Here is a 6338-nt window from a genome sequence, read left to right on the forward strand (position 1 = left end):
TGGAAGAAGAGAAAATATCCAGCCCACCAGGCACATGAGTCCCTAAGACTGCCACACGTGTCGGGGCTAGTATGAGGGGCTTGGTCCGCCTGTGTGCAGTGGGCTCCTGGTGCCCCCCACTCCATAACAAGCTGGCATTGTGGAAGGCGCCTTGGCCTAGGAGCAGAGGTGCAAGGTGCCGATCTTGCCCCTTATGATGAGGCAAAGATGAGGTAAGGCAAGCACAAGACCCTCAAGGAGAGGAAAGGATTTGTCACCAAATAAAGATAAAAGTCAGGGCAGCCTACAGCTGTGGGTCCTAGGGAGGCGAAAGCTTCAAGGACACAACACAGGAAGACTTCCTTTCCCTTGGGACTGAGAAATAAACCACCGAAAAAATGATTTCTCCATTGTCAAATGCTGTAGGTGGTGTGCGGTGTGAGTAGCGTGCTCTGTGAGTTCAGAGGATGCTCACAGGGTGGGGGTCTGTTTTCATCTTCGTCACCATCATCATGTTGTGAGCACTTACACTCTTTAATTATCACAAGGATCCTTAAGCTCTTGGCACTGTCACCATCCTGACTTTTACAGGGAAGGAAACCGAGGCTTAGATTTCTGAATGGGAGAGTCAGACCTCTGGCCCAGGACCCTAGTTGCCACCTGACCTCTGCCTGGAAGGAGGAATGGGCTTTTCATCAGCGATCCCGATATTCTAGGCAGAGAGCATTGTTTCTGCAATAGGAGAGACTGCACAGCAATAGTATTTACAGGAAATGCAGCACTGACCTGTTCGCCTGGAGTCGGAGAGTACAAAGTAGTGACAAAGTTCAGGAGGAAAAGAAAATTGAGATAGGATTGTGGAAGGCTGAGGGATCTTTACTCTAGTGAAATGCTAGACATTAAGGAGAGGATTATTTTAACCCATCCTGGCTAGTCTTGTAAGCCAGGTAAGGAGGCTGAACCTCAGTGGCGACAGTGCAGGGGAACAGAGAAGATGTGGGTGGAGGACCTTGCAAAGACGGGATGAGCAGACTTTGATAACAGTGGAACAAGGTCTTTGCGGTTCCATGTCAGTGGTACCTTGAGCACAAAAGGAAGGAAGAGAAGTGAAGTCGGGGGCAGGAGTGGGAAGGGGTGCGATCTCAGACTTGGTTAGCCTGACATGCTAATGACATCCGTTTCAGATACCTTGGAAACTTAAGCAGAAGATTGCCAGGGTTCATAGAGAAAAGAGGTAGGTTGAAGCTAGAGGGAGAGAGAAGCCCTTTTGTGTGTCTCAGAAGTAACTGAAGCAGTGGAGATCACAGCAGAAAGCCAGGGGTGCCCTCTAGAGAAGACCCACATTTATTGGTTAGAAGCCAGATGTGGAATCCTGGGAAAAGATAAATTAGTTTAGAAATACTAGGAAGAAAGGGATGATGGTACAATATTGCGGAAGCCTAGAAAATTCAACGCTAAGCGGAGTATGAGGTTGGCAGTAGGCAGTGCTGCAGAAAGAGCAGCAAGGAGCTTATTGCGTGGACTGGCAGAGCTGTCATCTAGGGGGCCAGTGGGTGGGAGGCCCTGACTTCTGGGAAAATAATGAGGCTTCATGCTTCATATTGTCTTCTCCATAACGCTCAGGGGCACAAGATGGCCACTACCAACTCCAACCATAAACAGCTTCTCTGGCCTCTTAGCCATCCATATTCCAGATGTTGCAGTCTCGTTATAGCCATAGATCCCGAAAAGCTGCACTTTTGACCTTGGACAGATCTATGTCTTGTCACCTTTCCCAGACAGGGAGGCACTGGTCTCCTGCCAAAAGGTTGAGGATAACCAAGTGAGAGAAGACTCAGAGATTAAACCTCTAATCAACTATTTCTAGTTCCTAAAGATATTGCACTTTATTGCAGTAGATGGAATAAACACAGCTATTCTTCTGTCCCTCTCCTTAGAAGCAGGACCCAGCCACATTGTATTTTTCTTTCCCTTGGGCCTGAGAACTAAACTGAGAAAAACGAATCTCTTCCAGGCAGAAAGAAGTTCATGTGAAAAACAACTTGGCTACTCCGTGGCTATCGAGGACTTAGCTGTACAGATGCCTTGGGGGGTCTCAGGCCCTTACCAGGTGTTCAGTCTCTCTGGAGGCAGAGAAGCGGCTACCTGCTGGGGCATCAAATCCATAGCCAGCTTGGTGCCACTTGGAAGTGCTCAGGAGTCAGAAGAGGCCCAGGCTTCAGTGTGCATGAAACCATGCGGCCTTGCCTCATTTTCCATTGAGGGTAAATCATTAGCCTCTGGCTTTCACTGTTCTCACTTAAAAAGGGTCGGTACTAATTCAGTAACTCACAGGGCATTGTGAGAAACAAACAGCACAGGAGATGCAAAGGTGCTTTGTAAGTTCTAAAGTGCTGCACAAATATTACTGTCAAAGTGCATCAGAATGTAGGCAAGTTTGTCCTTCAAACAGCCTTCTCTGGCTGTAAAAGAAGGATTATTGGGACATTGTGTGCAAAAATATTACTTTGGGGGGGTGATTTATAAGTAGAATGGAATGCTAAAAATAACACACAAGGTTGACCTTTCTGTTTCAGGTTTCTTTGGATTTTCTTCCCTGAAAAAGCCATTCTAGATGAAATGGTTAAAACCAAGGTCAACCATGCACATATTTTCTGCTTCTGCCCCTGCCCCGGAGGGGTAATATTTCCAAACTCTTCAGTTTGGAGTGTTCTTTTCCCAGGAGCTCTTGGAAGTAAAGGAGATAGTCTCCATGAAGTATATGTTCGTTTTTTGCTTTTCTTTTTGTTTTCCCCTTCTCTAGTGGGGCCGGGGGGAGGCCATGAACTTTGGGGGGTGCCTAGATACCAGATGTTATATCACTTCACTGAATCCCGGGCAAGCCCAACAGGTAGATATTATTATCCATATTTTGTTGATGGTGACACCTGAACCCAGACAGGTGAAGTCATTAGACTCAGAGTCATAGATGGGATTCAGCCTGAAATTTTTTCATTAGCTCCTAAGTTGGTGTTTTTTCTTCCTACCTCATTCCCGGTCCTTTCCAAAAGAGTCTGTCTTACTGTTCCTCCAAATTTCCTCGGCAGAATGGTTAAATGTTTGCAAACATGTGGTCAGTTGAGCTCCTTTTCTCCAGAAAAGACAGGAAGAGGTGCTGCCTCCAGTTGGAGACAACTTCCCTGCCAACTGCTGCGGCTCGGAGGCGGGGACTGATCCCCTCTGTCCCCTTGCACCTTAATTGCCATGCTTTCCCACTTTATGAGTTCCCAGACGCCATGCCGAGCACTTTTAAAGGCAGGTAGGAGAGAAGGCTCTGCTTGCCTGGCAGCCAGCCATCACCCCGAGAATCCGAATCCGTAGATCTGTTGCTTGCTCTTTCAAAAAGGACCGACCTCAGAGGCCTTTTACTCAGCAGTGAGATTTACATATCAGAACCTTGCTGACTGTGGCAGAAAGGAGGGCTCTGGGGGGTGGGGACAGAGCCTTTGGATAGGGTAGGGGAGGGAAGAGCTCATTTTATTACCCAGGAATGAAAACATTGTGAGTAATGAATAAAGTCCGAAAGCAGTAAATCTGGGACTCCAGAGTTTGGTGTGGAACACGCCGGAGAATAAGCCTTCACCTCTCCTGTAGAGGCACGGGGTTGGGGCTGCCTCTCACTGCCCAAATTTCATTAAATGGGCTTTTAAAGGTTAGGATTACAAGAAGCCAAGTCCGGCTGGTTCATAATGATGATTTATGGCTCTGTTGTCAACTCCCCAACCTTTCTGTACAAGGGGATAAAGAAAATACATAATATGTTGCTCATTAACTCCAAAATCTGTCAGGGCTGCCCCAGAAGCCATGTGGTCCTGGAGTCATGTGTCTGCTAAATGGCTTCAGCCTGTCCCTGGCCTCGAAACTATAACTGCCATTCTACCATGGAAAATGGTTTTAGTAACAGCAGATACAATAACCTTATCTTCACGTAGACTGCTGTGGGTCTTTGGGCCTGAGAGATAGAGTATCTGCACTCGATTCTGAATCCTGTAACTTCGGATCACCAGTGCTACCTGGGCCTTGGTTGCTCCTTGCCTGTGGTATTATTCATAAGTAACTTCCCGCTGCTATTTCGTGCTTCCTTTGCTTGGTTGGAAAGCTTGTGGTAAAGGAGCCTTGGAATCACCATCTGTGGAATGGGTATGCCTTCTTCTCAGTATTGCAGATTAAATGGAACTAAAGTATGGAGGAAATGTGAGAGATGACTGTTATTATGAAGATACCTAGGAACTCGAGAATGCCATAAAGTGTTTTCTTCCTCTTTGTCTTCCTACATTTCACAGTGTACTATTTGAAAACTGTGGCACTGACAGTGGGAGTTTTAGAATGATGAGGGGCAGGCTCAGAATTGTAGAGTCCTTATAGTGTAATCAAATCCCTTTCCCTAAAGTGACTGAGGCACAGGGGTGACTCACCTGAGAGTGATGGGTAAGTCATGTAAGAGATGCTGATTTGCCGTAGAAACCCTGGTTCTTTCTCAGGATCAAACAGGAAAGCATGTTGTTTATGCTCCAGCCAAGCCTGCTTAGAAGCAGTTCCTGCATCTCAAGCAGGGCCATGGTTCCCGGAACTCTGGAGCAATCCAGGGGCAGGGCTTCTTCTTGGAGCCTCAATTCTGCTTTTTACCTGTGGTGCTTTTCATAAGGAACTTTCCTCCACTATTGCATATTACCTTGACTTGGTTGGGAAGCTAGTGGTGGAGGTAGCACCAGAGAGTTGAGAATAAATGTCATTGCAATTATGAGGTAATAAATCATGAAATCTAGTGCCATGACTTTGCAAATGGAGAATCTGACTTATCTCAGATTTGCTCAATAAGTGAGGACTCCAGTGCTGACCACTTGACTCCTAGTTCATTGTTCTTCCCCCGAATATAAAGACATGTGAATATGATTTATAAATAAAGAAGAATAAGAAAGAGTACAAGAACATGAGTTATGGCATTGAACATCTGGAACTTGTTAGCCTGTAAGGTTACATAGGGTAAAAGTATAAACAGGTTCAAAAGGGGAATGAGATCCCAAATGGTAGGAAAGAATGCTGGGTGGGGAGTCAGTACACCTGGGTCTAATCTTTGGATGTGAGTTCATTTGGACCTAGCTTCTTCTGTATATAATGGCCCTTTCATTTCCAACTTGCCACGCTTCTTAGATTTTAATCTCTGCAATGTGTTATCACAGGGCCCTTGGTAATGTTTAGGGGATATTTCCAATTTTGCAATGCGGCAACTCTGAGCACTCCTCTCCTGCTCCCCTCCCTTCCCTTCCTCCTTCAGTGACAGGCTTGGGGCACCTGTGCAGGCTTAGACATTAGTTCTGCTCGCTCGGGAAGTGGCTAGGCCAGGACACTGGCTGCACTGGCTTTGATGATGGCCCTGCATGCACAGTCACACTGGATGTGACCTGGAAAAACACAGTGTGGTATTTCCACATACAAAGCATTTATCAACATGGAGTGCCCGCGTCAGCCTCAGCAGTGGCAAGAGCTATTCTCACTCGTGCCTGTTGGTCACGGGGCCCAGCTGCTGTTCCATCCTACCCACTGTCCTTCTCCAGACTTTGGGGCCCTGCATGACCTGGGTCAGACTCATGCTTTGACACCTTACCCCTAGGAGCCTTTGCAAAGGATGTGCATATCTATTGCTTCCTTTGTGGTCGCAAATATGCTCTCTGCTCCCTGAAAAGGCGAGTGTGGCTCATCATCCTGCCCTTTGAGGAAGTATGAAAGGGACTTGCGGTGAGGGATAAGTGGACCGTTGCTGTCCTGTGCTGTGGTTTCAACCAGGAAGTGGCCATCGCTGTGCTGTGTGTTAAGACAAGGGGAGCAGGCAGCATGGGTGTGCATCACCAAAGCGAAGCTGATCTTCTGCTGTGCAGACGTCCTCAAAGTTTACCTGACATAGTGGCAGCTGGTCCCATGCTTAACATAAACCAGGCAGGCTCAGGCCAGTGATAGTCACAGTGGGATGGAGAAAGGGTATGAGGACCAGGGACTAGAGCACGTTCACGAACATCCAAGGGCAGTGTGGTAAAAGTCTCTGCTTTTAGACATGTGTTCTTTCCACAACAGCATTCTTCTAAAAAGTAAAATCAGAGCATTCCTTTCTGTGACCCCACACATTCCCACCCAAATTGTCCAATGTACACCAACTCTGCAACGGTGAGCAGCCTCCTTTATCGGGGAAAAACGCCGAGACCTGGGGAGGTTGGGTTATTGCTGAAGGACACCAGGCAAGCCCCTGAGCCCGGATTCAGACTCAGGACCTGACTGGGGTGTGTGAGCTACTCCCCGACCCCAGGCTTCATGTCAGCGCAAAGGCT

General features: G+C 47.3%; 1 protein-coding gene across 2 annotated transcripts in view; it reads left to right on the plus strand.

Moving 5' to 3' along the window:
• The window catches only part of Plpp3 (phospholipid phosphatase 3), a 76474-nt gene that overhangs the window by 44910 nt on the left and 25226 nt on the right, over positions 1-6338 (plus strand). The window lies entirely within an intron of this gene.

This window comes from Heterocephalus glaber, unplaced genomic scaffold (genome assembly GCF_053883595.1).
Source record: "Heterocephalus glaber isolate CG9 unplaced genomic scaffold, H.glaber_assembly_v1.0 deba00001447, whole genome shotgun sequence".
Classification (NCBI taxonomy): domain Eukaryota; kingdom Metazoa; phylum Chordata; class Mammalia; order Rodentia; family Bathyergidae; genus Heterocephalus; species Heterocephalus glaber.